General features: G+C 43.7%; 1 pseudogene; it reads left to right on the plus strand.

Annotated features, from left to right (window-relative positions):
* Positions 1-23,463: 23,463 nt before the first annotated feature.
* On the plus strand, positions 23,464-23,582 carry LOC134930009 (5S ribosomal RNA; annotated as a pseudogene).
* The last annotated feature ends 95 nt before the right edge of the window (positions 23,583-23,677 follow it).

The raw sequence follows: 23,677 nt of genomic DNA on the forward strand, positions 1-23,677 counted from the left end.
TACTTTAATAGTAGACCACCGATAGAAGTATCATCTGACGTTCTGCCGCAACTACTTAAAATTGCTCCTCGTTCAAAATTTGATCTCCCTTCCCTGAACCCTTCAATTTGGACATTTAGCAGAATGTTGGAATTAGAGTGTACGCAAGCATTACTTGATCCAGTATATCCTAACATCACTAGACAGGACAGGGACACCCTTAAGAAGTTATCGGATAGGACTGACATAGTGATCCACAAAGTGGACAAGGGGGGATCAATAGTGATTTAGGATACCACTGCATATGTAAGAGAGTGTGACAGGCAGCTTAGTGACACGGTAGTGTATAAACTTCTTAGTAAAGATCCAACTAAGGAGTTCAAGACTGAAATGGATTCACTGTTGACACAGGTCAAGGATCAGGGCACTATCTCGGGTGAAACTTGTACAGCCCTTACGGTGGGGTTCCCTAAGGCCCCGTTATTTTACACAGTACCTAAGGTACACAAGTCGCAACTGATCCGCCATGCCGTCCAATAGTGTCGTCCAGAGGGTCATTATATCATCCCATATCAGTGTACCTAGATGCCTATTTGAATCCTTGTGTACAGGCCTTGCCTTCTTATCTTAGGGACACAACTTCCCTATTGATACAGTTACAACAGCTAGGTCCATTGCCTGAGAGGCTACTGTTGTGTAGTGTAGATGTGACCAGCCTCTACACCTGCATCCCACATGATGCAGGTGTGGAGGTTGTGAGACGCCTCATAGAGGATAATGAAGCTTATTTGGGACCAGACCCTGCTTGTTTCCTACAACTCTTAAGAGTACTCAATAGGAATTACTTTGTGTTTAACGGAGTATTTTACCTACAGGTGGCAGGGTGTGCGATGGGATCAGCTGTGGCCCCATCGTACGCCAACGCCTTTATGGATCAGGTTGAAAAGGACATGTTCTATCTGAATCCGTCAATATCCATGCATCTATTGCATTATAGATGATACATAGATGACCTGTTAATTTTTTTGGACAGGCTCTATGGACGACCTGGTTGCCCTGTGGGATGGTCATAATAATTCTCAACATGTAGTGAAATTTACATTTGACATCCACGACAGTACCATCAACTTCTTAGACGTAACTATCACACGTAGAGATGAAGTCTTGGCCACTTCACTAATTGTCAAACCTACCAGTAGGAACACCCTGTTAAACTATCAAAGTTTTCACCCCATCACGTCTAAAAAGGAACTGCCTTACTCGCAGTTTCTGTGAGTGAGACGAATTACCTTGGATCCTGAAGAAACAGTAGTGGCCATGGATAACATGCTTAAGCGGTTTGCTGAGCGCGGTTACCTGTTAGAGAATTAGATCAATCTAAAAACAAAGTTCTCAAACTGTCACAAGAGCAGACTTTGACCCCTAAGACTAAAATCAATGGTAGCACTAATGATAAGCTGGCATGGCTTAATAGATATACCACCACATCTGTACGTACAGTAAAGAAGGCCAAACAACTGTGGCCCATAATACAAAGTGATGCAGCATTATCCAGTTTAGCCAATACTAGATTGCTACCAAGTTACACAAGGGGTAGAAATCTGGGTGACTTTGTAATGAAGTTGGATGTTACTGAAATAACTAAAAAAAAAACAGCATCTCACTTTTTGAGACAGAAAACAGGCTGCTTCAGATGTTTGGGGTGCACTACCTGTAATACCCATATAACGGCCATGGAATTTAACCATCCCCTTATAGGTAGAAAGCTGCCCATCAAACATCGTATGACATGTACCACTACACATGTAGTCTATCTGCTTTTGTGCCCTTGTGATCTTGCCTATGTGGGCAAGACCATCCGACAATTTAGAGAGAGGATGGAGCTTCACCGTAGTGCCATTAAAAAGGCATATGAAAAAGGTCATAGTGATCAACCCTTTGCATGCCATTGTCTGCTAGCCAAACATGGCGTGGCAAGCATTAAAGCGATCCTCATAGACCATGTTCCACTCTCTCTCAGAGGGGGCAATAGAGACAGGGTTTTACTGCAAAAGGAAACCAGGTGGATATATATCCTTGGGACACTATCACCTAGGGGGTTAAATGAAAACTTGGGGTTACAATGTTTTCTATAGGTCTCTTGTCACTGCCATGTTCAGGATTACATCTGCTTTCTATTGATTTAAATGATAATGTCATCAGAGATATTACATCTTTAAATAGTACATATAATGGAATATAAATATGTTCCTTTTATATTGAGTCCCAGAATATTCATACTTAGTGTGTGACTTTTTCCCACAATTAATCCTTAAATCATAAAGTAATTGTGTATACTGTATTATTGTAATTGTAAAATTTTTAGTATAAGATTTGTTTTTAATTGTATGTTCACAGTTATTGTACATGGACTGGCCAAGCATAGTGGCGCTGTGGTTGCCATGGTAACCCCCAGTTGCACGGCGCACCGTCAGGGCACAGCGATGCAGATGATGCTTGCTGGTGGGCGGATGCACCTTGGAACAGGTGAGTATCATTACTGCAGTTATGTTTTGTGATATATATATAGATGTGATTTGTATGTGTGTTTCACTTTCTGGTCCTGAGGATGGGGAGAGTCCCCGAAACATGTCGGCTTGGTTTCAATGAACTGACACTGATTTAAGCATATACAGAAGTCTGCTGAGTGCCTCCGTTTCTCTGGATGGATGGATATATATGTATAAATACAAATATACAGTTGGCGGCACTCACGGCTCCGTTAGAATGAAGACAGGATACTGTCTGAGAATATATATATATATACACTTATGGATTCATAATTGGGATCCATTTATCTCAGAATTAGGTATCGATCTGCGGATCAATCTAAGGAATTAACCTGTGTATACACACTTTGAAGCCTGATTGGTACGTAACCTTTGTAACTAGAATTATAGCACTAATCCTGATGGATTCCAACCAAAGCATTATCTAAACTCCTTCCTCATCTTCTTATTACCCTTAAAAAGTTTCTTCCCCTGATGAAGTCGCTAAGACGAAACGCGTAAGGTTCACCAATCAACATTCATGTGCTTGTGTATATGATTTCCACCCAGAGCTTGCACCTTTATTAAGGTGAGAGTGGGATCTATTCCAGCATTTGTACCTTGACATGTATATGGATTCATCGGTGTTATATAAAACAATCTATGTTTTTTAAATTATCTTAACAAGTAAAGAAATATGTATTTTAGCAAATATGTATGTCTGATTTTTCTTTTATCTGGGTGATTTCTTTGGTGAGAGGGTCTATTGTAGGGGATACTGCATTCGACCCATTGAACAAAAAAAACCCTGATGGTCTAAACATCGAACTGGTCTATTGTGGCACCACGGAACTGAATCTACAGTCCTGTATATACTAGCGCACAGAGATATTGTTTGTATTTATATAATACACTTATACACAATTAAAACTGGTTACTTAAAACTAAAAAGTCCAGGTGCTTAATTAAAACTGATGGTGCACTTGAAAAAGTGTAATCCAAGATCTACTATATATTAGAACTCCATACCCTTGTGCTTATAGAAAATATTTAGAGCCAAGTTCATTAGCCAGGCTTACAAGATTAGATCAGGATCACCGGCCGCAGGTAGTCGGCGCTATGCTCGACCTGCCCCAATGCCATATGCAGTATTTCACCAGTCTCCTGCATGAGTGAGCTTGTCTAGTATCCAGCTTGGTTTTTGTGAGCAGTGTTATTCAGTCACTTGCAGGGGGCGGTTGACTGCTGCGGTTGTTCATCTGCTGGCAGCATTTGTGGTTCAGCCCGTTGATACCTGTGTGTGCTCCAACAGTAGCAGAAATAAAAGTATATAGTCCTTGACGTATTTCTCCATCATCAACCAAGGGTGATTTCTTCAGAAGGAATGGATATGGTACCTGAGACAGATGTAAATGTAGGAGAACAGACTACATCACATGTAGACATATTTTGAATAAAAGCCCTCATTTTGAATCAAGTTCTTCGGGACAAAGTTTCCAGATTCAGACTTTCAATAATTATCAAACCATGTTTGTTATATACTTGTTGACTTGCAAATGTAGTGCTCAATATGTATGGACAACTCGCACATTAAATCAAAGGTTCCTAAAACACAGACCTAATGTAATTAAGGGGGTGCAATTCCACAGCCTTTCCTGGCATGTTATATATAAGCATCAAGGTGATATGAATGCTCTAGTCGTCTAAGTGGTTGAACACATTGCAGATGTGAGTAGAGAGGTGGCGTATACATTATTATGCAAAAAGGAGGCCTTTTGGAAATAGACAGATATATATATATATATATTTTTTTTTTCCTTTGCACACCCTATCTCCCTTGAGATTAAATGAGACACTCGCAATGGATAATATTTAATTATCATAAATAAAACCAGTGTAATCTTTTATGCACACCTATTTCTGTTATATATCCAATAGGTTTTTGGTATGTATCCCCTCTCCCCATCATACCAACAGAAAAAGTTTGTATCTCCACCCATATCGAACTAACCAGGCAGAAGTTCTGTTGACGGACTAATATAGACAAATACTTTATGATGCGAATTTGCTTTTGCTGTGGATATGATTAATACATAAAAATGAATGATGTGGACATTATGGTTCCCTTGCTTCTGCTCAGGACTGAACGCAGGTTGCTATTGCCCTGGAGCATTTGTTCATTGGGCTATTTGAGCCATTAGCTTAATATAAAGTGATAACTTGTAGTTGAGAAAATCATAATCTCAACAAAAAGAAAGGGAGAGTTATGGTAGACTTACCATTGTTAACTCTTTCTGTGAGGTACATTGGTTCCACAGGAAAACATCAGGGGTGTAGAGTGAATCTTGACCCAGAGGAACCAACAGACTAAAGCTTTAGGCTATCCTAGAATGCATTGGGGCCTCCTCTATAAACCCCACCTCCAGTCACTAAGAGCTCAGTTTTGTTAACTAGTCCAATGCAGGAGCATGCAAGAGAGAATGCAGATGGTAGTCACGTAAAACCACATTCTCACGACAGGAGAAGGTACCAGCGGCTAATTCCATACAAACCCATAGAAGCAAGGTGCGCCAGGGTGGGTGCCCTGTGGAAACAATGTACCTCGCAGAAAGAGAGTTAACAATGGTAAGTCTACCATAACTTTTCTGCAGCAGGATACATTGGTTTCCACAGGAAAACATCAGGGATGTCCTAAAGCATTTCCTCAAGGTAGGTGACACGCCATAGCGCGTTATGAGAACCTAGCATCCAAAGGAAGCATCCTGGGAGGCGGAAATCTCAAAGGCATAAAACCTAATAACAGTGTTCACTGAGGACCACATAGCCACCTTGCACATTGTTCTGCGGACTCGCCACAGCGGGCTACCCAAGAAGGTCCAACAGACCGAGTAGAATGGGCTTTAACAGCAGCAAGAACTGGGAGTCCAGCCTGCGCATAAGCTTGTGCATCACCATTCTAATCCATCTGGCCAAAGTTTGCTTATTCGCAGGCCAGCCTCATTTGTGGAAACCAAACAGTACAAAAAAGGGAATTTGACCTCCTGATAGAGGCAGTCCTCTCCATATAAATACGGAGAAATCTTACAACATCCAAAGAACACTCTTTGGAAGACAAATCTGAAGAGATAAAGGCCGGAACCACAATCTCTTGGTAAAGGTGAAAAGATGACACCACCTTAGGCAGATAACCCAGTCGAGTTCGTAGAACTGCCCGGTCACTGTGGAAAATAAAATAGGGTGGACGACAAGACCAAGTGCTTAAGTCTGACACCTGTCTTGCCGAGGCAATAGGCCAGCAAGAACAGGACCTTGGCTGTGAGCCATTTAAGGTCCGCTGACTCAAGAGGTTCATTGGAGATGCTTGCAGGGCTTTCAGGACAACAGACTGATCCCATGGAGCCACATGAGGGACATAGGGAGGCTGAATCCTAAGTATGCCCTGGGTAAAAGTATGAACATCAGGTATGTAGATGCAATTTTTCTCTGAAACCATCCGACAAGGCAGATATGTGAACCTTGAGGGAGGCCAGACGGAGACCTAAGTCAAGGCCTCGTTGCAGAAAAGCCAGATTCTGGAAGTTCTGAATGTAGAGACATCATAATTCTTATCAGCACACCAGGTGAAGTAAGAATTCCAGACCTTGTATTAAAATATGCCGGTTTGCGGGCCTTCATATAGTTCAGGTAACCGCCTCGGAAATCCTTTGGCCCTCAGGAGTGATGCTTCAAGAATAGGATTTTGTTACTTATCAGATGAATCCTTTTCTTTGAATCCACAGGGGGCACTGGAGTACTCTTGGGATATGGACGGTGCAATAGCAGGGATAGGCACATTTAAATGTGTAACCCTCCTTCCCCTTCATACTCCCAAGATGCCTCAGTGCTTTTTTGCTGAGCCGAATAGGAGCGAAAGAGAGGATGAACAATGGAGAATTACATATAACATAATAACATATCGGACAACTAGAAAGTTGACACATAACGGACAACTGGAAATGGACAACTAGAAGTTGACCCAACAATAGATAACAATCACCGTAACATTTGAACAAGTCAGTGAGAATGTTTTACCATAAGATCTACTGAACTTACCACAAGCCAGGTGAAACTGCTGTGGGTGGGCGTCCAGTGCCCCCTGTGGATTCAAAGAACAGGATTTATCTGGCAAGTACCAAAATCCTATTTTCTTTTTCATCCACTAGGGGTCACTGGAGTACTCTTGGGATGTTCCACAGTTTCCCCATTGGGCGGGAGAGCTGTTTGGCACCTGTAACGCTAGACGGCCAAAGCTAGATGCTGATGCCGCAAACGTATCAAACTTGTAAAAGCGCACAAATGTGTGCACTGATGACCATGTAGCCGCACAGCAAAGTTGCGTCATAGAAGCTCCACGACCTGCTGCCCATAACGTTCCCACAGAAAGTGTGTGGAATGTGCGGAAATGGATGCAGGCAGTTGTAGACTAGCATGAAAGCAAGCCTGACGAATAGTCCGCTTAATCCATCAAGCCAAGGTCTATTTGGAAGCTGGCCAACATATCTTGACTGCATCATAGAGAACAAACAATGCATCAGTTTTACGTACTGTTGATGATCTGGTTACATAAACGTGGAGTGCGCGCACCACATCCAAAGTAGCTGGAGTTCCTGAATCTTCTGAAAAAACAGGAACTATGATTGGTTGATTGATGTGAAAGGAAGATACTACCTTTGGTAGAAAAGCGGGATTCGTCCAAAGTTCCGCTCTGTCATTATGAAACACCAGATACGGTGGTTTGCATGACAACGTACCTAACTCTGAAACATGCCTTGCCGAAGTTAAGGCTAGGAGAAACACCGTTTTCCATGTTAGAAACTTAACATCCACTTGTAAGGGTTCAAAAATTGAAGACTGCAAAAAATAAAAAACTAGATTCAAGTCCCATGGCGCTGTAGGTGGTATAAATGGAGGTTGAACTCTAAGGACACCTTGCAGGAAAGTGTGAACTGTTGGCAAAATAGCCAAACACCTTTGAAAGAAAATTGACCAGGCAGACTTGCACTTTTAATGTAGCCAAACGTAGTCCTCCATCTAACCCCACCTGTAAAAATAGCAAAGACGGGATAATTTGAAAGATGTCGGAAACTTCTGAGCTTCACACCAACCTATATAAGCTCGCCAAATCCTGTGATAATGAGCTGCTGTAACTGGCTGCCTAGCACGTAACATGGTTGGTATAACCGACTCTGGAATGCCCTCTCGTCTTAAAAAGAGCGGTCTCAACAGCCACACCATTAAAATGCAGCCGCGCTAGATCGGGGTAAAGGAACGGACCCTGTGGTAGTAGGTCTGGACGTAGCGGAAGTGGCCACAGATCGCCTGCAAGTAGACCACGGAGATGCGAGAACCACACTCTCCGAGGCCAATGAGGCACCACTAGTATGACGGTCATGGATTCTCGTTTGATCCACTTTAGCAACCGAGGAAGCGGCAGAAATGGTGGAAATAGATACATGAGGCTGTATGGCCACGCTATAGGGAGAGCATCCACTGCCACTGCCTTTGGATCTCTTGTTCTGGACACATAATGGGGTGTTTGATGATTTTGGCAAGATGCCATCAGATCCACCTGTGGGTAACCAAACCGCTGGACCAACATCTGGATGTAAAACCCATTCTCATGAATGAAAATCATGACCGCGGAGATAATCTGCTTTCCAGTTGTCCCCTCCTGGAATGAACACTGCCGACAATATCACTTTGTGATGTTAGGCCCAATTCAGGATTCGAGCAACTGCTCACATGACCAAGCGACTGCTATCGCGTTGTCTGACTGAACTTGAGTAGTTTGAAACTGGAGCATGTCAACTGCCTGTTGCAGTGTGTTGTAAATTGCCCTGAGTTCCAGGATATTTATTGACAGTAGTCTTTCTCAGTCTGACCATAGAGCCAAAGTTGACAATGTAGGACCACTGCTCCCAAACCTCTGAAGACTTGTGTCCCTCATCAGAATTATCCAATTCCAGACTCCTAACAGTTTTCCCGCAGTGAGGTTGTGTATGTGGAACTACCAGAGTAGTGATACTCTGGCCCTTCGAGACAAGCGCACCATCTGATGAATCTGTAGATGAGAGCCTGGCCACTGTGTGAGAAGATCCAGTTGAAAAGAACGTGAGTGAAATCTTCCGAAGTGGAGTGCTTTTAAAGACGCCACTGTCTTTCCTAACAGTCGAATGCAAAAGTGCACCGAGACTGCCTGTGGTTTGAGCACTAACTGTATCATAGTAACATAGTATCTGAGGTTGAAAAAAGACAATTGTCCATCGAGTTCAACCTATTTGTGGTCTCCTATGCATGATGATTTGACTAAAATTTCTGACTGATGCTACTGTCAGCCGTTGCATTTTATCCCTATTTTTAGTAACTATAATGCATGACTATGCACCATAACCCTGGATATCCTTATCCATTAGGAATTTATCTAACCCATTCTTAAAGGTGTTGACAGATTCCGCCATTACAACTCCCTCGGGCAGGGAATTCCAAACACGTATTGTCCTTACCGTGAAAAAGCCTTTACGACGTATTGTGCGTAATCTCCTCTCCTCTAACCTGAGCGAGTGTCCACGAGTCCTCTGTGTTGATCTAACCAAAAACAGGTTCCGCGCAAGCTCTGTGTATTGTCCCCTTATATATTTGTAGATGTTGATCATATCCCCTCTTAGTCTCCGCTTTTCCAATGTAAACATGCCTAGTCTTTCAAGCCTTTCCTTGTATTCCATCGTCTCCATGCCCTTAATTAGTTTGGTCGCCCTCCTCTGTACCTTTTCTAGCTCCAGGATATCCTTTTTGTAGTACGGTGCCCAGAGTTGTACACAGTATTCAAGGTGTGGCCTCACTAGTGATTAATATAACGGGAGTATAATACTCTCGTCCCTAGCATCAATACCCCGTTTTATGCATGCTAATATCTTATTAGCCTTCTTTGCTGCAGTCCTACTTTGGGTACTACTGCTTAGCTTGCTATCTATGAGGACACCTAAGTCCTTTTCCAGTACAGAATCCCATTTAGTAGGTAGGTGTAATTTTTGTTCTTGTTACCACAGTGCATTACCTTACACTTGTCTGTGTTAAAGCGCATTCTCCATTTGGCTGCCCATGCTTCTAATTTAACTAAGTCATTCTGAAGAGACTCGGCATCCTCCTCTGTATTTATAGCCTTACACAATTTGGTATCATCTGCAAAAATTGACACCATGCTCTCTAGACCTTCTGTTAGGTCGTTAATGAAAATATTGAACAATAGCGGTCCTAATACTGAGCCTTGCGGCACACCACTTAGCACTTCAGTCCAAGTTGAAAAAGATCCATTAACCACAACGCGCTGCTCCCTATTATCTAACCAGTTTTTGACCCAAGTGCATATTGTGCTTCCTAGCCCTGATTCTTGTAGCTTGTAGATAAGTCTCATGTGTGGTACAGTATCGAACGCTTTGGCAAAGTCTAAAAAGATTACATCCACGTCTTTACCCTGATCTAGGTTTGCGCTTACTTTTTCATAAAAGCCAAGTAAGTTGGTTTGACAGGATCTGTCCTTCATAAACCCATGTTGATTCCTTTTAATGACCTTATTGACTTCAAGGAACTTCTGAATACTATCTCTTAGAATACCTTTCAATACTTTCCCCACTATAGATGTAAGACTAACTGGTCTATAATTACCTGGTTGAGCTTTACTTCCCTTTTTGAATATAGGCACTACTTCCGCTATACGCCAGTCTTTGGGAACCATACCTGATATAACTGAATCCTTAAAGATCAAAGATAGCGGTTTTGCCAGTTCAGAGTGAAGCTCCATTAGAACCCTTGGGTGAATACCACTTAGTGCTTTCTGTTTTGGCAGGTAAATTCGTTGATCCACCATATCCAGAATCATTTCTAGAAATTGAATTCTTTGACACAACTTGATTTTTTGAAGGTGACAATCCAACCGTGCTGAACTAGTACATTGTACGTCAGTAAGGCATTTTGAAGGAGTATGTGATGAGAAGGTCATCTAAACACAGAACTATCATCACTCCCAGGGAACTGAGATGAGCTATCATCACAGACATCACCTTTGTGAATACCCGAGGCGCTGATGAGAAATGGTAGTGCCTGAAATCGATAATGAGTTTGATGTACTGCAAACCTTACGTACACTTGATGCTGTGGCCAAACCGGAAGGTGTAACTACGCATCCTTGAGATCCAGCAAAATCAAATTCCTGTGGTTGTAAACCTGCAATCACTGACCGCAGAGATTCCATCTTGAATATGTTATAAGTGACGTACAGATTGAACACCTTTAGGTTCAATATCGGTCTGACCGAGATGTTCGGCTTTGGTACTACAAAAAGATTGGAACAATAACCTTGACACTGTTGGGGAACTGGAATCCAAACTGCAGAATCTACGAGAGACTGAATCGCGGTGTGCAGAACCGTCTTTTTGTCTCCTGACACAGGCAGACCTGTCTTGAAAAACCACTTCGGTGGTAGACAATCGAACTCTATTTTGTAACCATTGAACACTAAATTGCTGGTCCACCGATGTGTGTATGTGTGAAATCACACCAAGTGAAACATCTGAAGATGTGCTTCCACAACTGAAGATCCAAGATGGGCTGGAAGCCCGTCAGGCCACTGGTTTGTCAGCGGCCTTTGTGTTCTGACGACGGTTAGTGGTTTGTTGAGAACCATGTCCTCTACCACGTCTACTCTGTACGGTTGTTCCTGAAGCCCGGCCTGAGGTATAAAAGATTTGAACGCTGGTCCAGCGTATTTACTGTTAGGAACTGGTGCTGCAATGGCAGGAAAACAGACTCCCCCCCCCCCCCCCCCCCCCGTAGCCTGATAAATCCATTTGTCCAATTTAGGACCAAATAACATATTGTCAGTGTAAGGCAATGCTTCCAGTCCTCGTTTTGACCCTGCCTTTGCCTGTGAAGAATGTAGACAAAGTGTCCGTCGGCCGCAATGAGTGAAGCTAAAAGCCGAAAACTAACCTGGCTGACGTCCATAGAAGCTGTACTAAAGACTCAGAAGATTCACAGATGTGATCAGCAAGAAGTAGAAGCTGGTCTAAGGAAATATCCGGTAGGCCCAACGTGAGCTGCGTTGCCCCTGCAACCATAGCGTTGTTAACCCAAACACCAACTAAAGCAGGCCTACACAACACCCCTACTGCTGTATACATTGACTTTAGCATAGCTACTGGCTTACGCTTTGACAGGCATTAAGCGTAGTTGCAGCTGGGACTGAATGGTTAACGTCATGGAAAGTTTTGACAGAGGAATCCACAGTTGGTGGATTCTCCCATTTAGTTGTCATATACTCTGGCATAGAAAACAGCTTATTAAGAGAATCTAAATAAAGAAAACACACGCACACAGGTGCTCACTGTGTTTTAGTAAATATAACTTCATCATTTGAAAGACGTTCCTTAGTCTCAGTAAAATTTGGAACCTGGCGTCTCCCATCTACCTTGGGACCAGACCTATGCTTGCTTAGCTAACTGTACTGTCCTGATGAGATGATCAATGGACAGGCTATCAATAACTTCACTCCTGGCCTTGTTCCCCCTGATATATAAGGTCTGGCACTGAATCATCAGAATGGCACCCAGCTGAAACTGGTAAATTATGCAACCAATGATGACTACTCTTAGAAATTGAGCTAGACCTGGACTTTTGTAGACCTTGCAAAGTCCTGGACCTATTAGGAGCGCTCTCTGGCAGCTCAGACAGTTTTAACCTTGAGTCAGAGATAGGCGCCTTACGATCTCTTTGTGCAGCGGCCAATTTTAACTGAGTTATCACACCTGCCATAATTGCCCAAGGAGGATCAGGGTAGATTTCCGTGTTTGGACTTGTATTCACAGTGTGCAAGTGGACTTATTTGATTTTGCATTACTAATCCTGCACAGAGACAGGTATACAGTGAAAGACAAGTGCCGTTTAAGTAAAGTGTGCATAAGCCAGAAGTGCACTGCACCTGGCACATACTAAAATCTGATAAATACGTGCTTCGCAGAAATCCTACTAACACCACAGCACCCTCCAGTGGCCGAGTGTTTTAGGACCGACACTAAATTCCTGAAAGAAGAATCAAGAAGTTGTGCTAAAATGGCCTCCAACCATGTGCTTTTCAGAAAAAAAAAAAAAAAAAAATATATATATATACCAGCACACATATAATAAATATATATATATATATATACATACACACACACACACACACACACACACACACACACACACACACACACACACACACACACACACATCATTTATGTGAAATAAAAGTACCTTGGCATAATTATATACATATATATTAGATAATTTAAGTACTTTTCCAGAAATACATTCACTCCCTTATTAAGCAGTCTTGTTTATACATTCCCACATATCAACATTAGATCCTGTGTACTAGGGATCATACCTCCCCACCACTTGTCCCCTATAATCCGCGGCAGTAAGACCCCGGCTATTAGAAACTGCAATCTCCCCCCTCAGTGATGCCGGGAGAGGAGCTGATGGTCCGTGGCAGCAGTGAGAGCTGTCCACGGCCAAGGACAGTGAGGCGAGCTGCTGGAGCTGTCCGCGGCTGTCGTCCCCCCTCAGCTACATTGACGCTGCGGGCTTGTGAGGGAGTGACAGCGGCCAGCAGCAGCGTGATCTGTATGAGCTGTCTGCGGCCAGAGTATGAGGGGAGCCGCGGCAGCTATGATGCTGTCCGCGGCTTGTTAGTTGCAATGGTGAGTGGCCAGCGGGGGGAGCGGTGGGGGGAGCGGCAGGCGCCCAGCAGCGGCAGCGTGGCTGACCACAGCTGGGCAGGGATGTGGGCACAGTTATCACTCCGAGCGGTGCATTACATCCACATGGCGGGGTGGCAGCATGAGCTGATCGCCACGCTCCCAATACACTTGCACAATATAAAACTGAGCAGCGGCAGTGTGAGCTGCCTGCCCGCTCATTTCCTGCATGCCTGGAAAGTAAGTGGAGGTTCTGACGGTGCTTCTACATTCAAGCGCTGTCCAGCTCCTGCAGCCTTAGGCTGAATCAGCTAAAGCTGATTTAGGTCTATGGCGGTACTCCTCTGTCTGAGTGCCGACAAGCCTCTTCTGCCAACAGCAGCACACATAGATCCGGACCCAAGCTTTTTAATAAGCTGGGAAGGACTGTGGTGAAAAATTAAAAAGTAAAATTAAAAATAAAAGATCTGGAGCTTCAGTCCAGGATGTGCTATCCCATGAGGCACATAAAAAATACTGAGTTATCTTGGGAGTATGGAGAGGAAGGAGGGTTACACATTTAAATGTGCCTATCCCTGCTATCGCACCGTCCATATCCCAAGAGTACTACAGTGACCCATAGTGGATGAAAAAGAAAGCCACGCCGTCAAGGCCAGTTTGGCCAGGGCTGGGTAGAGACAAGGGCCCTGTACAAGGAGGTCCGGACGCTGAGGAAGTGGAAGGAGATGCTTTGTCGATAGACCCTGCAGGTCCGAGAACCATAGCCGTCGAGGCCACGTTGGAGCAACTAGGAGTTGTATTCTTCCCTGATTAAACTTCCGTATTACCCTGGGTAGGAGACACTGGAAGGAACACAGGCACCTGTAAGTTCCATGGAACCGCCAGTGTGTCCATGAACACTGCTTGAAGATCCCTGGTCCATGATCCCAAGACCGGAACCTTGTTATTGTGTCAAGACGCCATTAGGTCTATGTCAGGTAGACGCACCTGTCCCACTAGGAGTTGAAAGACTTCTGGATGAAGACTCCACTCTCTAATATGCACGTCCTGGCAACTGATGAAGTCTGTTTCCCAGTTCAGGACACCTGGAATGAACACTGCCGATATGGCTGGCAGATGGCGTATCGGCCAACAAAGGATTTTTGACACTTCCATCCTTGTCATGCAACTTCAAGAGCTGCCTTGATGGTTTATGTATGCTACTGTGGTGGCATTGTCTAATCGTATTTGAACAGGCCTGTTCTGTACTAGAGGTAGAGGCCGGAACCCCAATCTCTTGGTTAAGGTGGAAAGATGACACCACCTTAGGCCGATAACCAGGGGGAGTTCTAAGAACTGCACAGTCACAGTGAAAAATCAGAAAGGGTGACCAACAGGATAAGGCACCCAAGTCTGAAACCCTTCTAGCAGAGGCAATAGCTAGCAAAAATAAAACCTTAAGTATAAGCCATTTAAGGTCCACAGACTCAAGAGGTTCAAACGGAGACTCTTGTAGGGCATCCAGAACAACTGACAAATCCCAAGGAGCCACAGGAGGAACATAGAGAGGATGAATCCGTAAAACATCCTGAGTGAAAGTATGAAAGTCAGGCAAAGTCGCAATTTTTCTCTGAAACCATACCGACAAGGCTGAAATATGAACCTTGGGGGTCATTCCGAGTTGTTCGCTCGTTGCCGATTTTCGCTATGCTGCGATTTGTTGCTAACTGCGCATGCGCATGGTATGCAGAGCGCATGTGCTAAGTTATTTAACATAAAATTGAGTAGATTTGCTGGTGTTCGAGCGACGATTTTCAGTCGCACTGCTGATCGGTGAATGATTGACAGGAAAGGGGCGTTTCTGGGTGGTAATTGAGCGTTTTCCGGGAGTGTGCTAAAAAACACAGGCATGTCAGGGAAAAACACGGGAGTGTCTGGAGAAACGGGGGAGTGGCTGGCCGAACGCAGGGCGTGTTTGTGACGTCAAACCAGGAACTAAACGGACTGAGCTGATCGCAATCTAGGAGTAGGTCTGGAGCTACTCAGAAACTGTAAAGAATTATTTAGTAGCAGTTCTGCTAATCTTTCGTTCGCTATTTTGCTAAGCTAAGATACACTCCCAGAGGCCGGCGGCCTAGCGTTTGCAATGCTGCTAAAAGAAGCTAGCGAGCGAACAACTCGGAATGAGGGCCCATGAGGGAGGTCAGACGAAGGCCTAAGTCCAGGCCCTGTTGCAGAAAAGCCAAAAGTTTGGCAGTACTGAAATTGTATGTATCATAATTCTTAGCCGCACACCAGGTAAAGTAAAAATTCAAGACCCTATAATAAAGCCGAACCGAAGCCGGTTTACGGGCTTTCAACATAGTTTGAATGACCGCCTCAGAAAATCCTTTGGCCCTCTGAACTAAAGCTTTAAGAGCCACGCTGCCAAAGCCAGTCTGGTCAGGTCCGGGTAGACACAAGGGCCCTGAACAAGGAGGTCTGGGCGTTGCGGAAGTAGAAGAGGACACTATCGAGAGACCCTGCAGGTCTGAGAACCAATGCCGTCTGGGTCACGGTGGAGCGATTAGAAGTAGTAATCCTCCTTCATGCTTGAACTTCCTTATTACCCTGGGCAGGAGTGCACGGGAGGATACACGTATGGCAGCCGAAAGTTCCATGGAATTATCAGTGTGTCCATGAACGTTGCTTGAGGATCCCTTGTCATTGCTCCGAAGACCAGAACCTGGTGATTGTGTCGAGACGCCATCAGGTCTACATCTGGTAGGCCCCACTTGTCCACTAGGAGTTAAAAGACTTCCGGATGAAGGCTCCACTCTCCGGTGTGTACGTCCTGACGACTGAGGAAGTCCGCTTCCCAGTTGAGGACTCCCGGAATGAACACTGCCGATATGGCTGGCAGATGGCGTTCTGCCCATAGAAGAATCTTCGACACTTCCATCATTGCCATGTGTCTTTGAGTGCCGCCTTGATGATATATGTATGCCACTGTGGAGGCATTGTCTGACTGTACTTGAACAGGCCTGTTCTGTACCAAAGGCAGGGCCAGTTTCAGAGCATTGAACAATGCCCGCAACTCAGAATGTTTATTGGAAGGAGAGATTCCTCCCTGATCCACCGACCCTGAAGAGAGTGTTTCTCCAACACCACGCCCCAACCCCGTCCTTAGGAGGACCCAGTCGGAGAACTAGAAGGGACGACCCCTGCTCAATCGTTCGTCCTGGAGCCACCAGCTCAGAGACAGATGAACTTCTGGAGTCAAGGAAATCATGTGAGACCTGATCCGGTGAGGCAGGCCATCCCACTTGGAAAGGATTAACCTCTGCAGAGGGCGAGAATGAAATTGAGCGTACGCTACCATGTTGAAAGCTGACGCCATGAGGCATAGTACTTGCATCGCCAAGTGTATCGATACACGAGGGCGAGAGAGGAGGCATTGAATCCTGTCCTTAAGTTTCAGGACCTTCTCTGGAGACAAGAACAACCATTGGTTGAGGATTTCTTCCAGTTGATGAGCCACCCGTGGGCTTGCAGGAACTGGACCATCAGCTCTAGATGATGGAGGAGAACAACTGGGGAGTTCACCAGGATCAACAAGTCGTCCAGATATGGCAGAATCCTGATACCCTGACGTAGAAGGGCCGTCATGACCTTGGTGAAGATTTGCGGAGCCGTGGTCAGTCCAAAAGGCAAGGCCTAGAATTGATAATGTAGGTTGCCAATAGCAAACCACAGATATTGCTGATGCGACATGGCAATAGGTATATGTAGGTAAGCATCCTGAATGTCCAGGGATACCATATAGTCCTTGGGCTCCAAGGCCAGAACAATAGAGCAAAAAGGTTCCATACAGAATTTGGAAACTTTCACAAATTTGTTCAAAGACATGAGGATGAGAATGGGCCGTGAGGTTCCATTCGGTTTCTAAACTAGGAACAGCGTTGAATAGTACCCCTTGCCTCTCTGAGCCAGAGGCACCGGCACTATCAATCCTGTTTCCAGGAGGGATTGTACCACCAAATGTAGAGTTTTTGCTTTTTAAGGATCCGAACGGATATTTGTCGAGCAAAACTGGCAAGTGGGACATTTCTTGAAAGAGATGGTGTATCCGTGACGACTTCCCTCACCCAGGCGTCTGAAGTGGTCTGTAACCATACCTGGGCGTACCGCAGAAGTCAGCCTCCCACCTTGGGATCCCCCAAGGGGGAGGCCCGCCCGTCATGCAGCAGGCTTGTCTGGTGTGGAAGCAGGCTGACGGGCAGCCCAGGAACGTTTAGGTTTGGGCTAAGAGGTTTTGGAAGTGCGAGCCTGTTTCGGGTACACCTGACCCTTTGCTTTAGTTGGAGGTCGAAAGGAATGAAAGGTGGTACTTTTAGCCTTCGGAGCCGAAAGGATTAGTACTCGGCAGACATGCAGTTCTAGCAGACGCTAAGTCAGCAACAATCTTGTTGAGATCTTCCCCAAAAAGAATATTTCCCTTAAACGGGATCACCTCCAAGGTATTTTTAGAGTCCAGATCCACAGACTAAGACCGCAACCACAGAATCCAGTGAGCCAAAATGGACATATTAGACGCTTTGGCAGCCAGCACACCGGCATCAGAGGCAGCCTCCTGTATGTAATGAGAGGCTGTTGTAATATATGAAAGACACTGTCTGGCATTATCAGAAAAATTAGAAGGTAGCCCCGCTTCAACTGCTTGAACCCAGGCTTCAATAGCTTTTGCAGTCCAAGAAGCCGCTATGTTAGGTCTATCCACAGCACCCGCAAGAGCGTAAATAGACTTCAAGCAACCCTCCACACGCTTATCCGTTGGTTCCTTCAGAGAGGTGATGGTAGTGTGACAGGCAGAGTAGAAGACACCACCAAACGTGCAACATGTCAGTCCACCGGAGGTGGTGTTTTCCAATTTTTACTTAACTCTGCAGGGCGGAGATAACGAGCTAGACTCCCAGGATTCCTGACATATGTCAACTAAATGGTCAGAATGTGGCAAAACTAATTTAGTAACCTTCTGACGTTTGAGCTTATCAGGTTTCTTAAACGTATTTAGAGGTTGTTTCATCATCAATCTGAAGAATCAGTTTTATAGCCTCCAAGAGGTCAGGAACATCCACCTGTGTTGTAGATTCCCCATCAGAAGCATCTGCATCAGTGTCTGATGGGTCAATATATACGCCATTTTCATTGGATGAAGTATCCGAAACATGCTTGGATTGTCAGGGAGGAATGGACCGCTTAGATGACCCTTTGGTCATAGGGGGGCGCGGGTCAAGCTTTTGTTTAAGCAAGGACTGATTTAACTGCTGTAACTGCGTCGACAGAGAATCCACCCATGGTGGATTTACAACAGGGACAATATGTGATTGTACAGGCACAGGAGGTCCCACAGGGGGCGCAAGTCTCGTTACTAGCAAAGTCAGTAAATTAGAAAAAGCAGCCCAAGGTGGGTCTTGGTGTGCCACCGGTGCTGCAGGCTGACCAAGGGGTACAGAACCCCCAATACCTGGACCCTTAGCTGGAATATTTTTCTCAGATAAATCCACGGCGTCAGTACTGCATGACACAGGATCAGCCACAGATCTCCCGCCCTGTGACGCAGACATTATTGGAGAATGTAGCTCTAGTGCGTAACAGTACAATATAGCCAGAAACCGCACCGTATAAAAAAAAACTGTGGAGTGTGATTGCAAATGCAGATCACAAATAGAGGAGTTAAGTGGTATATGGTGACCGAAATACACAGTGAAAAATACCAAACAGTATATCCTGCAAAACACTATATATATATATATATATATATATATATATAAAGTCGTGGGAAAGGAGGAAGCGGCACTCAGCTTTTCAAATAATCAAAGAAGTGTATTAAAACACATCAAACTCCAACGTTTCGGGGCTTGCACGCCCCTTTGTCAAGGTTTTTTTACACCTTGACAAAGGGGCGTGCAAGCCCCGAAACGTTGGAGTTTGATGTGTTTTAATACACTTCTTTGATTATTTGAAAAGCTGAGTGCCGCTTCCTCCTTTCCCACAACTTATCCAGTATTTGGTTGAGGGCACCAGCGCCGATGTCTATCTAATGGGAGTGCCGATCCATGCTACATCCTTATATATATATATATATATATGACCCTAAAGTACTTAGCCACTGTCAGGATACAGAATATAGGGATAGCAATATGTGTGAGATACATGGAATAGGAACCACACAGCAGCTATTGGCACACACAGTCACATGTACAATGCAGAAATTATTACAACAAATCCGAGGAACAGCCATGGGAGCAGCGTGTGCCCCCACGTATGCCAACCTGTTCCTCGGGTGGTGGGAGCAAACAGTAGTGTTCAGTGATGACCATCAGGAGTACACACAACATATTTTGAGCTGGGTCAGATACATAGACGACATCTTTGTGATCTGGGACAGTAATGAACAACTTCTACTCGATTTTATTGACCTCCTTAATGATAACAATCTGAACATCTTTTTGACTCACACATTGAGTAAAGATAAGGTCTCATTCCTGGACCTCAACATTTACAAATCGGACAACGGGACACTGGCCACGGAGCTCTTTCGAAAAGACACAGCTACTAATAGCATCTTATATCAGACAAGCTCACACTTCCCGCCTACCATCGAGAATATCCCAAAAGGGGAATTTCTCAGATTAAAACGTAACTGTACAGAAAGTAATGTGTACAAACAGAAAAGTAGAGAACTTGCTACACGATTACAAGCCTGTGGACACAGCAAACGTGCCCTTAAGAAGGCTCAAAACTCTGTTCTCAAAATCAAAAGATCTTTCAAGAAAAATCAAAGGACAAAGATGATAACTCTCAAATTCGGTTTGTGGGTACCTTCTGCCCAGAATGGCGCCAAATACAACAAGCAATTCAGAAACATCTACCAGTCTTACATCTAGATACAGACCTATCACCCCTGTTGGACTCTACTCTTCAAATCAGTTGGAGAAGATCTAACAACATGAAGGATATGCTGGTTCAGAGCCACTTTACACGTGATCCCATGAAATCCAAGAACATAACAGGATCCTTTCCCTGTGGCCAGTGTAAAGCCTGCCCACAGATCCAGATAACAGACAAAGTAAAAGATAGATGGGGACAAGACATCCCCTTACGACATTTTTTCAACTGTGATACACAGGGTCTGGTCTATTGTTTAATCTGTAGTTGTAACCAACGTTATGTTGGCATGACTACACGAAAATTTAAAACCAGAATTTTTGAACATATGGGAACTATCAGAAATGCCTCTTCAGACCTGCTCAAGGGTAAAAAATTAACATCTGTAGCCAGACATTTCCATGCACAACATCAAGACTCTCCCCATGAGATGCGTGCATTTGGTCTTGATAGGGTCCATTTAGGCATACGTGGAGGTGACCTGAGCAAAGAGCTTATCAAAAAAGAAAGTGAGTGGACGTTCAGGTTGGCAGGATTAAAACCATTGGGCCTAAATGAGTACATTAACTACAGTGTTTTTCTGTAAGTACCCATCCTATCAATTCATTGGACAAGTCATAACCTGCACACTACACAGTAGACAGATCCTTCATCATTCCTCAGCATTATTCAGTCAGCTCGCACTCTTCTCACTTTCCCACAGATATATCTTTTCTTTCTTTCTTCTTCTCTTCTTTTTTTCTTTTTCACTCATGTCTTTATCCGTCATTTTTAATCTATGATTCCTACAATTCCTGTAGTCCTTTCGTCACAACATTCACATATCCCACCATTCCCACAAAAATTGTCGTGTCACCTCAGTCCCATTATTTCATCCACTCATCCTTATTTTGAATCATTACTCTCTCATATTCCACATCAGTGTTTATTATCCCTCAGAATAGCTTTTCTGCTCATTTATTTCAGCTATTATAACATATACATTAATTTTGTTATCCTTCTTCCCCCCACTCCATATCACACAATTTTTTCCCCCTCCCCCCCCCCTCTCTTTTTTCCACAGGCTTAACTCTCACTCTCTCACTCAGGCTTTCAGAGCACCTCATAATGTAGTCTTTACCTAGGTTGCTGCTTAATCAGATGCTCTATACCCACTTTATTCAATAATGTACTCTCACAGTATTTTATAGTTGGTTATCCATTCATCCATCCTTTCCATTCTATCTGTCACTTTCTTATGCTTAATGTTTAGACCTACCATACCCACCTACTAATTTATTATTTATTTTTTCATCTTGCAAGCATGTAAATTGTTATCAGCACAATTTTATCTAACTTGCAATGGGTCTATCAGTGTTAATTTTATTTCATTTGGTTGTGCTTCATCTTTACATCATTTATGGAACTCCTATCACATCTTATTATTAATTCATTTTCCCCCGGTCAATCCTTACCAGTTTACCCTTTTCTGCATAGAGAGTCTATTAAGGACCAATGTCTATCTAATTAAGACTAATTACAGCTGACAAATTCCATTTGGTTTACCCACCCATACAGAGGGTTAATTAAGGATCATTAGGGTTAATACAGTTTGTCTGCCTGTCTGTAATAATCAAAATAAATTACAGCTAGCAACTGTGTCTATTTATCAGTTATATATATATATATATATATATATATATATATATACCCATTTTTTTGTATAATTTTATTCTTTCCTATTTCTATATATGGGTTTTCAATACATCATAAGGGTCTTCAATATATTATACCCATCCTCCTCTATCAGTAACATTTAGATATTGTTAATCATTTATAATTTATTTAAATGTGTTTTTTTCAAACTGTGGCTGTGTTTTAAACCTTTCTGTTTTCTTTTTATCTTTCTTTTTATCATTCTTTCTCCTTTTTTTATGTGACCTTATCCACGGGTCTCCCTGCGGAGTCCAAATTGCTTAAGCTGCATCGGCTAAATGATTTCAGCTGCGGATAAACACACCGCCCATTGATTGGATAGAAAACAGCGTGGATCATATAAATTAGCTGCAGGAACCCAGCCCGGGACAGGAAGTGAGCAAGCCCGGCATATGGGTGAAACGCGTCTTCCTTCCGACACTCTCTCCTCCGGCTGTCCCAAGAGTCCGTGTCTTCATACACCAGCTGCTGCCCTGCGGCATCGGAGCCCAGAAGCGTCTCCCACCGCCTTAACGATTGAGCCTGTCTGCACAACGGAACGTCCTCAACTGCCAGCGACCGACTGCAATACGGGACTTCCCTTTCCATTTTTCACCCTGTGTCTTCCCGCACGGCTTCCATGTGGATTTCTCCCATTGACGGGGACACTATGCTATAGGATTTTGAACACTTTTTTTTCACTGGTAATATCATCATATATATTTACTATTTTTTTGTCTCTCAAATCCATGCTTTATGATAGAATCATATAATCACTATTTGCTTAGACTGGCTTATCCATTCCCCTTGTACATGGCATGCTTGAATGTTTTGAGTATCAATTTTGAGTCAATTCACATTCTATCTGATAATATTTATATTTGAATATTCTCTGTGTCTATACCGACTCATAGCTTTATATATTCTCCCTCTACATCTATCACATTGTTCCCTTTTTTTCACAAGGCTCGCATCTTCATCTTTAGATACTGTCATATACTCATACTTTTTTCTGGCTCATATCTTTATTCTTAGATACTTATCGATACTCTTATTTCTTATATGACTACTTGCTACATTGTCAATATTTTCCCTGGCTCATATCTTTATTCTTGACACTTTTCTGATACTCCCATCCCACATAGGAGTATCAGTGTTGGGGAAACTTTAAAGTGCATAAAATCATAGACGTACAGGTATCATTTGTTGCAACTGTTTATTGATTTTTTTCCCCTCCCCCCCCCCCTCCCCTTTCTGGGCTCTTATCCTTTACTCCAGACACTTGTTATACCTTTTATGTGGAATTCCATACTCATTCTACCAGCTGACCAAAGGAATGTTATCAAATTCGAAAATAATTGACAACTTACACTATCAACGATATTGGATACTTTATTGATTTATCTATTTGGCTATCAGCCTCCTTTACTATTTTCAATCTGTATCTGTCTTTCGTGGACTCTCACCATTGATTCAGGGTTTATCCCTGTCTAACGTTGGCAGCAGATCCATCTCATCTTCGTTGTCCTTTCCGCTTACATTTTCGAATTTGTGAACTCTCATCAGTGATTCCAGAGCATCCGAATATCGTTATCCTTTCTCTCTACTATCATACCACACTGGTAACGCCCAAAACCGTCCGATCTTGGAAGCTAATCTGTGTTGGGCTGGGTCAGTACTCAAGTGGGTGACTCTTGAGGAAGACCTAGTATAGTAGAGTGCAGACCGGCTCATCACGCTCAGAGTCTAACACTGACAGCAGAATCACACTGCCATCTTTCTTCCAACTGTTCTTTGTTCTTTTTTCTCATGACA

The sequence above is a fragment of the Pseudophryne corroboree genome, chromosome 5 (assembly GCF_028390025.1).
Source record: "Pseudophryne corroboree isolate aPseCor3 chromosome 5, aPseCor3.hap2, whole genome shotgun sequence".
Lineage (NCBI taxonomy): Eukaryota > Metazoa > Chordata > Amphibia > Anura > Myobatrachidae > Pseudophryne > Pseudophryne corroboree.